This window comes from Cryptomeria japonica, chromosome 9 (assembly GCF_030272615.1).
Source record: "Cryptomeria japonica chromosome 9, Sugi_1.0, whole genome shotgun sequence".
Lineage (NCBI taxonomy): Eukaryota > Viridiplantae > Streptophyta > Pinopsida > Cupressales > Cupressaceae > Cryptomeria > Cryptomeria japonica.
In genome coordinates, this window is record NC_081413.1 from 718252557 (window position 1) to 718264769 (window position 12213).

Genomic DNA, 12213 nt, shown 5'->3' on the forward strand with positions numbered 1-12213 from the left:
AGTGAAGGTGAAGATGAAGATGAAGCAGAAGTTGTTCTTGAAGGAGAACTTGTAAGTGCACTCAAAGAGCATAGTAGAGTGAGGAATGAATACAAGTTATTCAAGAATGCTGTAGTTGTGGAACAAAACCTGTTGATCAGATACCTTGAAGAATCTAAGAAATGTATCTCAAAGTTGAAGACTTAATGAGAAGACACCAAGGAATGAAGGTGTAAAGATCTAGCATCTGTGCTAGAGGAAAAGGATAAAAAGTATAAGCAACTAGAAGGAGAAATGGAGAGTCTCCAAAATGACCTTTAGAAATGTCAGGATGAGCTCAAGGTGAGAATCCAATTTGATGATAGCAGTGATTCCTTGGATAAAATACTGAAGAAACAAAAACACTCCAAGGATACCAAAGGAGTAGGAAGTGGTGTAGGTGAATGCTCCACTAGAAAGAGTGTCCCCCACAAAGACATTTTGTTTGTCTCCTCAAATAGAGATAAAAAGGGACATAAATTCACTATCCAGAATACTCCCTGGAAGAAGGTTGATCTAACCACAACCGGTGAAGACATGAAGCCAAGGATGAAGATTGGTACTATAAGAAGGAACAACAATGCAGATCCTAAAGGAAAAGGAAGGATGGAAGAAGGCAGATTCACCGGAAGCAAGAACAAAAGAAGACATCATAGAAGACCTCCTACCAGTAGAAGACAAGGAAATTCTACCACTCACAAGACAAAGCAAGTGTGGGAATAGAAGAGATTGGATGGAAGAGCTATAGAGCATGGACAATCCAAGATCCATCCCCAGAGAAGCAAAAATGGAGATACTAAACCAATAAGATCTCATGCATGGAAGAATAAATTTGTAAGTCATATGCCATCCTTAACCAGTTACTGCTTCTCATGCAAGGATTATGGCCATTGGGCAATTGAATGCAAAAAGAGGTCTAGGAATATACATAATGTTCTTCCTAGAAATAATAATGTTATCTGCCAAAACTATAATGGTTTTGGCCATAAAAGTCATAATTGCAGAAAGATGGGATTATAATCATATGATAGTTGGTATAGAAGCTATGCTCAACATAGAAAAGGATATAGAGCATATGGAGGTCAAAGACCTGCATGGAGCAAAAGGAGAAATGCCCCTGCTAGATCAAGAGGTCCACCGGTTCTGGTAGTCGATTACAACAACATGACCAGAAGAAGATGGTCTAACCAGTTTCACAAAAGGTCCCCTATTCATGCATATGGTATGAACATTGTTTGCCTCTTTAGAAATGCTTCTGATAGTAATTTAGAATCCGGTAGAGAAAGGACCAGTCAGCAAAAGAAAGAATGAGACCAAGAAGGTATGGAAGAAGAAGGAAGAGAGAAGGACCATGGACCAGCATTGTGCATTCAATGCACAAGTGATATCTTTCAAGGCTTAAAGAAGATGCAGGACCTTAGGGGGGGTAACACATTGACAATATTATTCATCCCTTAGTGAAAAGGACAAATGGAAGAACAAATTGTTGTCAGTATATAGGAAGAAAATGAGATGACAAGTGTGTGTAGTGGCTTCCTTGGTTGCACACCTACAGATGAGAGATGGATCCCTATTGCATGTGTCAATGGATGGCTAATTTGCAATTAGGATTAGAAGCATTTGACACAAGAAAACATAAGTTAGAGAAAGATGCCCCGATAATGTTGATGGACCAGTATAGGAAACCGGTTTGTGCAGTTGGTTACCAATATGAATACTACTCTGTATCTATAGGTTATGTAAGACAAAGAGGTCAAGGATCATTGAAATAACTCTAGTAGAATGGATTGAGGTGATTATGTCTTACGTGGTATTGGAAAATACTTGAATGACATATATTGGCCTAATTGTTGATCATGTATGCATGCATCTTTTTGGGCTAACTAGTTTGATATATGGCATGATAATGACATAGTATGACATTGTGCACATCTAGGATCATGTCATATGTTGTGATGGATATAATGTAGTTGAAATATCATCGGTTGATCACATGCACAACTCAACTGGTATGATGGTGCAGATTGGAGCTCTGACTTAGATCCTAATAGATAAATGAAGACTTGAGATGTATGACTCAAGGGGAGTTGACAACCATGTTTTCTAACTTGTATCAGACTTGTTGGACACAAATGGTGTGCAAGTGTCTATTGATGTACCAGTATGATTGATACCTTGAGATGTGCTCATCGTACCGAGGTTGTGAGGTATTTCAATGAATATTAAATTTGTACTTAATTGAAATCATAGACCACTGGGAGTTTTTGTTTGCAAAAAGGGAGAGTTGCCTACACATGAGAACATACAGTTGGTATCAGAGAAGATATAGTTGTTGTAAGTGTCAGCTTCAACACTTGATATCAACAACTTGGGTTGAGAATAAATTCTTCATATCAAAGGGGAGATGATACAATCTGACCAACAGGTAAGTTTTCTTCATTGACACATTTTCCTTCAATTGGTTTCACTTGGTGGTTGAGTCCTCCATCTCAAACTATTGTGAATTGAGAAGATCCAATGTATGATGGTCAAAGTAGGAGAAGCATCTGGTAGAGAAAAGGGAGGAGAGAAAACCCTTTCAGTACACTTTGCCATTGTTGTCAAAGGAGGAAGAGAGAATTTGTAGTATGCCAGATAATACATGTGTGAGAATCCATAGCACACACAAAAGGGGAGAGAAAGAAATTGTAGTATGTCACATACTACATGTGTTGACATCAATGCCAAAGAGGGATATTGTTGGCATTGTGTTGTCATTGATGTCAATCGGTATAGGAATGCAATCGGCATGGGAGATTGATGAGTAGTGTTGTCATTGATGTATACCAAAAAATGGTGTCATTAATTTCATCTAGCATAATGATCATGGGAGTCACCGGTACACAAGTTAGTATTGGCTTGTGTGACTGGAGACCGGTATTGGATAACAATTGGCAAGTGACATGTTGGCAGCACATTATTTCCAACCGACAAGTGAGAAATCAAGGTGAACTAGCATGTGGATCTACAGGGTGAGATAATGCATATATGCCAACCAGTATGATGTTTGGATGTGAAACAGCAAGAATCCCAATAGATAAATATGTAGTCACCAAATGAAGAGATGACCGACAGTGAGTTTTCCCAGCCGAATCACATGTGTTTGTTTGAGGATATGCCTGCTCAAATAGGGAAGCCATATTGGTGCAATGTCGGATGCAGATGACAAGGATACAGTCCCACTGGTAAGTGAAGCTTATCTCCTCTTATGCATGAAATGCATCATATTCCTCTAAGATAAGACAAAAGAGTAGAAGGTAGGTGATTGAACATGTTGGTTCCCAAAATAAATGGGTTTACAGTGCCACAAGGCAGAGACCAAGCTATCTTCTTCAAAAATATCTATAGAAAGCCACTTCCAACTATCAATATCCTTCAGGCTTGGACCAACATTAACAAGGATATAATGTCCTTCTACACTTTGGGCTCTGCAAAACCCTGGAGGGTAATCCCTTCAGTGAACTTCTTGATCTCTGTAACAATACTCAAGAATCTACTTAAAATAAAGCAGATTATCTCATACAAGGGCTCAATAGAAAGGGAGAATGCTCAAGGATGGAAAGTCCTTCAGTGATCCTCAACCTTAGGTTGGAGCATGAGATGGGTGAGAAAGCTTCCAGAAAATACATGAAAATTTAACAATGATGCTCTGATATTTAAAAGATTTGTAGAGATTCGTGAGTTAAAACTAGAACAAGGCTGATAAATAAAGCCGGTTACAAGAAGTGATTAGTGCCTTAGTCCATTGGGCTCTTGAAAGATATAAAACAAAAACCTAAATATGTGATAGAATTTGATCTAATAACATAAGATCTAAGATAATACTGTCTTACAATATTCTTATTTGTAATCCCAACCCAAAACTACTTATCTAAAATCCTTGCACAGGCCCTATCATTCTGCAACTCTATTTAAGAAATTTAATTGAACCCTTGGGCCGAAGCATAAATAGAAAGATACATACATCACAACAATGCATTGAATGAAATAAACCCCTGATTGATTTCATTCAAAAATTGATAGAATCATACAATGGAGAGAAAAGAGTTAGAATTTTGTTTTATTTGAATTAAAAAAAATGGCCATCTCTATCACAGGATAAAATTTACATATAACTCCTTCAAGAACCTATGAAAAGCTTGACCCTAAGACCTTTCTTCATTTAATCTATAAAAGACTTTACAACTTGTTCACTTCACCTAGACTCACTACTGGAAACAGACTAGGAAAAACCCAAGGAACAAGAAAACTTAACCTAAAAGATATTTTCCCAAAACATCTAAATCCTTCTTCTCGCCATGATTTCCCTTTTTATAGAAGATAGGGAGAAACAAGCTTCTGACCAAAAGACACACATCAACTGCAGATTCATTCTTGACAACTAGACCTAAAAGGCCATATGCAATTCTATTACAAAAAAAATTCCGTATCCATGTGCTGGCACATGTGAATCATCATTCTTAACTAAAAATTAGTAGGAGAAAAACCATTTGAGCCATGCCATTATCGCCCTGAAACCTTTAGATGGAGTGTGAGATGTTGCGCTTCTGTCTTATAGAGCATTTACCTTCTAGGAGAGGAAACCAAGTCCCAGCAAGAAGAAAAGTCGCCTCTCAATTAGAGGAGGAGCTTCAACCTTCATACCCAGGATTAGAGAACGTGGAAGGAGGAGCCTTAGGGGAAACATAATATACTGGGGAGGGGTCTCCACTTCCATGCAGCCACATGGATGATTTTCTTCCAATCCCTACCCAAACATGTTCCTTTTTCATTCCTCTATGGGCTTTCTCTTAGAACCCCTGCGATCCAGTGACGAAGTAGAAGCAGAGGCTATGCTATGTGTGGCCTTTTGTTCATAAGAAAAGGCTTTCACGCCCCCTCTGTAAATCCTCCTTACTTTCACATCCCCTCTAGAAATAGACAAACTCACACATGAGAAAAAACATCCACCTAGTATCATAGAGAAGATAGCAATTCCATTTACGACCTTGCTCACACATCATTCTCCTTGCAGAAGAAAAAATTGCACTCAAAAAATGGAAAGGCTTCATTTTCTCCTACCAGTTTGGTCACCACCATGTTGTATTTATAGCTAAAAACACTTAATCTAGTAGTGTTTGTTCATGAAAAATCATCACTATGGTGCTCTTAATTCAACCTGCCAACTATGGACACTAGAAATCGTACCTATCATATCCACTATATTTTCCTGTCAAGGCTCATTTGATGCAAGTGATTTTATCCTAATTTTATTCTTCAATGGGTGTACAGTCTCTTGCTTCAAGATTCCTATCAACAAGCAATCTTTAAATTCATCAGAGAACTCATGATTCACCATATCTAAACCTAAAAGTAATCCCGATCCTTTCACATCTCTGAGATATTTTCCTTGTCTTGTCGAATGAGTCCTTTACTCAATAAAAAAATTGAAAATAATCCTCCTAGATTGAGCCGGCAATCTAAATCTCCCAACTTGTCATTAACCATTCTGAGTCGACAAGTTTGTATCCTATTCATCCTATCTCTCCCATGCGAGCCATGACCAATGTCTCTAATGATCCCTTTTAATTTCAAATTTGAAACTCAGTCGCAGATCTTACCAAGCCTAGCAAATCAAATGATCATTATCTGTCGATGCAGCACTTGACCTTCTATCTGTATTCACGGACCCACAAAGTCATGACAAATCAGCACCATATCATCTTTTGATCAAAATCTATTAGCATCCCCACCATAGGTCTTCCTGGTCAGCCAAGAACACGTGGCATCATCTCGTGATGCCGCAGTCCATAACTTCCTTGGAACTTCCATCGTGGGAATATGGGGATCATCGAATCTATTTACACTTTTTTGCTTTGCACATTGGCTATTAACCCTTTTAGAATTAAAAGTTGAGCACTGTTTATCTTGAAGACGTGCCAATCAATAAGACTGTTAATAAATCAATTTTTACCTCTTGAAGACCGGCAACACAAAGCTTTGGCAAGTTACACTGCCAACTTGTAATTTTCTGCTGAAGACACATGGCATCATCTCATGATGCCACAATCTTTATCTTCACTACACTTTCAATCACGAGGAAGCACGAACCATCAGATCTATTCTTCTTTTATCAACCACATGAAATATTTAGGATTTAGTCTTAGGAAAAATGTAGGTGTGGGCACAATTATTAAAAGAGATTGACTATAGGGAAATTTTTATGCGACTTAGGAAAATCATTTCTACAACTGGTCCACCACCACTTAGCACCTATGAAATAAAAATATCCCCACCCATGGTAAACAACCCTTGGCCTTAGTGGTAAAAAGTAATGATGAGATATATCATTACTAGGGTTTTCTTCACAAACATAAGAAATTTTGATAAACCCAAAACCCTAGACCTTGAACCTTGATAGAGGATGCAAATAAAACTAGAAAGATCTATATTTAAGCTTAAAATTGAAAATTATCATGCAATCAATTTCCAAGGCTATCAGTGGCTCTAGTTGGGGACGCTCAAATCATAGGAGTAAGACAACAAACCAGAATCTTTGGTGAAGCAGACCAAAAAGAAATTACCTGGACAGGGTAACTTCAACAGAAAAGGAAACTATACTAACAAAGAAAACCTAAGTAATGCTCATGGATAATAACTACTTTAAGAAAAGTAGAACCTTGAAATTTTTCCATGAACAGGAAATTCAAGAGGGAATTATTAGTCATTCCATTGGGCAGAGTCAAAAAATTCACTCTACCCCAAATTACTTGTGGCATACAGGGTCAAACCACATGTGATAGGCCAATGCCATTTGTCACTCTCAACCAGTATTTCCCTCTCTCATAAACATGATTCTCTTCTAAAAGAACCAAATGTAATTTAATATCGTAAGTGGAATGCCATTTTTCAAACCTGTTGGCTACTTTTGTCCAACTACTATGTTTAAAATTATCATTGCAGTTACTATTGAAACTCTGAAACTTATGCAATGATATATAATTTTTTTCATCTTGTAATATATATATGTTTTATTGAACATAACATACATCCTGACTACAACACATATCCCATTCTATAAGAACATCATCAGTTGAAAAAAGAAAATCTCATATTTTGGCACATAACTGACAAAACATGCCTCATCTGCAACATTGGCCTACTTACTGAATTATGGACTCCCTGAAAAATCCATTTTCTTACTGAGCATAACAAGAAAACTATTATAAAGAGGAGGAAAAGGATTAGAGATGATCCCTTCATGTAACTGCAAATCATCAATATGGACAAAAACTTCAACCTCCTACTCTATATCCCATTCGATGTCGACAATATTAGCAACAAGAAGAAACTGATTATTGTTACTTATCATTAATTCAAGTATCACATATTTATCTTTATAATTATCTATTTCAAAAGTTGACGCAATAGTGTCCGTACTCTCACTTGTTTCTTCATACAAAGGGTTAAGAGAAATATGAAAACCCTTTTGGTGCAGAAGCACCTAGGACCTAGGATTATAGGTTTTTCTCAATTTTGGCTTGTACTGACCTTAGCCAAGTCAGGTATTGAATAAGGACTCCAGGAAGGTCCAAGAGTGAGTGTGATGAGTAAAATGTAGGCCTAGATTGAGTTAGTTCTTCTTAGGTTTACATTTTGTGCATAAGTAGTGGTTTGAGTAGGAAATTGACCTTCTTGATGGTCAAAAGTGGCAAGACTTGGTATAAGAACTAGGGAGGTTTCAAATAGTCTTAAGAATGCTTTAAAAGTCATCAGTAATGACTTAGAATAGGTTTCATAGATTAGAAGTACAAAAAGTGCAAAGTTGCAAAAGTTGTCATGACATTTTTTGTCCTAAAATGCTTAGCGATGGGGTTAGGGATAGCCCAATGCCCTAGAATGCCTCTGCACATGGGGAAGGCTATAAAAACCTTCTCTTGCATGGTTACCACTTGGCTGGATTTTTGTTTTTGTAAGTTCAACAATTTGAAACTACTCATTTTTGGATTGTTTGACATCATTTTGGCTTATTTTACTCATATTGCGAATACAAATGGATTGAATCCATTGATACAGTAATGGATTGAGTTTCTTTGGTTTGTTTCAGAGTTATTAGTTTCATTTCAAGATTTGAAGTTAGGTTGTATTAGTGTTTTCATTGCTTGGTTTACAAACGGCTAGTTTTGGCTTGTAGATAACACTTTTGTGTAAAATGGTTGTCCCATGAATTCCCTCCATGCTACCATCATGACCTATTGGGAAATGGAAGGAAACTACTTTTATAGTGTACATATGTAGGGACAAGTTCTGAAGATGAAGTTTGATATGACTGTCACCTTGTTCTAGGCGAGTCTAGGAGCAACCCGGCTAGAGGAGACAAGGTGAATGCTAAACCACAATCTAACCTTTTGGAGGGGTCCATGAAGTTCATATAGAGTTTCCAATGCAAGGGGAAGTCTTGACAAGACCATTTGATGCTCATTTTCCAAACTTAACTAGTCACTGCCAGTTAGAAGGCCTAGAAACCCTTCAAAACCCTTATTTTTGGGTTAGGGCATTGTACGGTGGGTTGAGAAACCAAAACCACTGAAATCTCTTGGGGATAGGTGTATCATTGAAGAATACCAAACCTTTTTGTAGGGTCTTTTGGACCATTTTCCTCTAAGCCCTAGAAAACCGGATTTTGGAGGCCTAATAGGGGTTCATTCCTTGTAGCCCTTTTTCTAGGAAAAATGGTGAAATCGGTAAGAACGTTAATGGATGCAAACCTTAATTTGACCCAAAAGGTATTCAAAACATGTTAGAAGCCACCTCCACACCTCTGTATCAACTCACAATAATAGGAGGTCAAATTGACAAGTTGAAGCCAAGACAACCATAATGAGCACATGGGAAACATTGTGAATTGGTAGGGTTCCTAGTTAAACACTGGAAGCAAACACCTTGAAATTGACAAGAAGAAAGCCCTAGAAGAGATTGAGAAGGACTTGGAGGTCTTAGAGAATAGCTAGGCCTGGAGAGCTGGTGGAATTGAGCAACACCAACTAGGTGAAGTATGAGCAAGCTAGGTGAACCCCATCAAATTGGTATCAAAGCCTATAAGATTTGGGCTAGGTGAGTAGATTTCCTCAGTGGAATTTGTAAAAGACAATAGCATGGTGACCAATGTAGAGTTGGCAAAGAAAGTGGATGATTAGGAGGAAGAAAATAGGCTTCTGAAGGAAAAGTTGCTTGAATTGGAAAGTAAGCTTGGTGAGATTGTAACCAAGGCAGATGAAGTGTTGGTAAAGGTTGAAGGAGTAGAAGGGAAGGGTAAAGAAGTGTCAGAAATAGACAAAGTACCTAAACCTGATCCTATCTTAGAACAAGAACCTTTCCTAAAGGCATTGAAGGCCTGAAGTGGTAAATCGTTAGAAGGATTGCCATTGTTCATTGGTAAGATGGAGGCAAAAGTGGTCTTGGAATGGATAGAAGGCATGGATAACCATTTTGAATGTGAAGGCATAACTGTAGCCCAAAGAGTCAAAGTAGCCAAGTCAAGGATGAGAGGAGTTTCTCTCACATGGTGGAAATTTGTGCAAGAGGAGAGAAAGAAAATGGGCAAAGCACCCATCTCTTCTTGGAAAGGGATGCTAGTCAAAATCAAAGAAGTCTATCTCCCTAATAAATATGAAGTGAAAATTCATAGGAAGAGACAAAACTTAAGATAAAAAGACCTTGATGTTAGTAGTTATATAGAGGAGTTCCATAAACTTAGCCTCAGATCTCATGTAGTGGAAGAAGAGAGTCTCAAAGTTGCTAGGCACCTAAATGGTCTACGATGGAACATCCAAGAAGAAATCAGTCTAATGAGCCTAAAGATAGTTCATCAAACTTATCAACTTGCCCTTAAGGTGGAAGAAAAACTGAAAAGAAGACATGACTCAAGTAGCAATAGGGGTAGAGTTAGAGGAAAAGACAATAGAGGCCATAGGGGAGGCTTTGGAGGAAGAAGTTCTGAACAGAGGACATAAGGTGAGTCTAAACTCACTGAGAAACAAGAAAGTGGCACTAGTAAAGGAAGATTCAATAGAGGAAGGGGATCAAACAGTGGTTTTAGAGGAAGATCTAGTGGACAAGGTAGAGGTTCCTCATATTTTGCAACAATGAAGTGTTACAGTTGTAACGAACTTGGTCATCCAACATATAGGTGTCTAGAGAAGGGGTCATCATCACAAGGTGGTGAAAGAAGAGTGAACTATCTTCAAGAAGAGTGTTCAAGAAGCAAGACTTTAGAGGTTGCCTTAGAATCAGAGGTAGGTGACAACTTGATGATAAGGAGAAATTTGATCAAAGAACCGGTCAGAGAAGAGCCAAGCCAAAGAAGGTCCTTATTTAGGATCAAATGCAAGATTATGGACAAGGTTTGCAAAGTGATCATTGATTCAGGGTCAACATACAATATTGTGTCAGAAGAGGCAGTGAGTAAGCTCAAATTGCAAAGGATACCTCACAACAACCCATATAGAGTCACTTGGTTGAACAAAGGCCAACATGTCCTAGTCAATGAGCAAGCATGGGTAGATTTTACCATTGGGAGGTATAAGGACAAGGTGTTATGTGATGTCCTACCCATGGTTGCATGCCATCTTCTATTGGGAAGACCATGGTAATTTGATAGACAAGCTATTCATGATGGAGCCAAAAATGCATACTCATTCAAGAAAGATGGAGTCACATTAAAGATTCAGTCTATCCTTGAGGAAAGTGAAAAGAGGGTAGTAGGTCCTAATGTTCTTTTGGTGAGTGAAAAACAATTATTGAAGATACTAGAGGAAGGTGAAGGTATAGGGTTTGCATTAGTAATAAAGCCTAAAGAGGAAGACAAGAAAGAGTAACGAGATTTGCCAATAGAGGTTCAAGACCTATTGAAGAAGTTCAAAGGCATAGTGAGTGATGGAGAGCCAACCACCTTACCTCCTAAAAGAACCATAAGCCATCAAATAGACTTCATTCCCAGAGCATCCTTACCTAATAAGGCAGCTTAAAAAATGACTCCCCAACAAAATGTTGAGATTGCCAAGCAAATCCAAGAGCTTTAGACCAAGGCCTAATTAGGAAAAGCATTAGCCCTTGTGTTGTACCTATTGTGTTAGCCCCAAAGAAAGGTGGTACTTGGAGATTGTGTACTGATTCTAGAGCTATAAATAGGATTACCATCAGATATAGGTTTCCAATTCCTAGAATAGAAGACCTAATGGATTGTTTAGGGGAAGCCAAGTACTTTACCAAGGTTGACCTTAAAAGTGGATACCCCCAAATTAGGATTAAGGAGGGTGATGAGTGGAAAACTGCATTTAAGACAACAAAGGGTCTTTATGAATAGCTTGTAATGCCATTTGGCTTATCCAATACTCCAAGCACCTTCATGAGACTCATGAATAAGGTGATGAAGGAATTCATAGGTAAATTTGTGGTGGTATATCTAGATGATATTCTCATTTTCAGTAAGGATAGGGCAGATCATATTAATCATTTTCAAGATGTACTACAAAAATTGTATGATGAAAAGCTAACCATGCATTTGGACAAGTGTGAATTTTTTAAGCAGGAGTTGGTTTACCTTGGGTTTATGTTGTCTTAAGGAAACCTCAAGATGGATCCAATCAAGGTTGAAGCCATAGTAAATTGGCATACTCCTAAGTCAGCAACAGAGGTGAGAAACTTCCATGGACTAGCTCAGTACTACAGAAAGTTCATTAGGCAATTCAGTGCTATATGTGCACCAATGTTAGGCACAATTAGAGGTGGAATGTGTTGGTATTTTGGTATAGTTTTTTCATTGATGTCAATACCTACTAAATACACCTACTTTGGAGATCTAGCAACATTCACCGGCAAACAGTAAACTATGCAACAGTTACCGGTATATGGTTAACTAACAGGATATAATGTTCACCGGTACCTGGAATGACATGGAAGACACTTGGTAATGTCGAAGACATCATGCGGACACTTTATTTTGAAGTAATAATCATTGGTATATTCTTATTTGCATATTTTCTTTTACCGGTAAATAGGTCCAGGTTATCTAGGGTTACACCGGCAGGTTTATCTTTTCCAGATCAGCATGGCATGCTATGGAGATGATTTATTATTGTTGTAAATGCATTAAGTCGACATGTTCAATCGGTTATT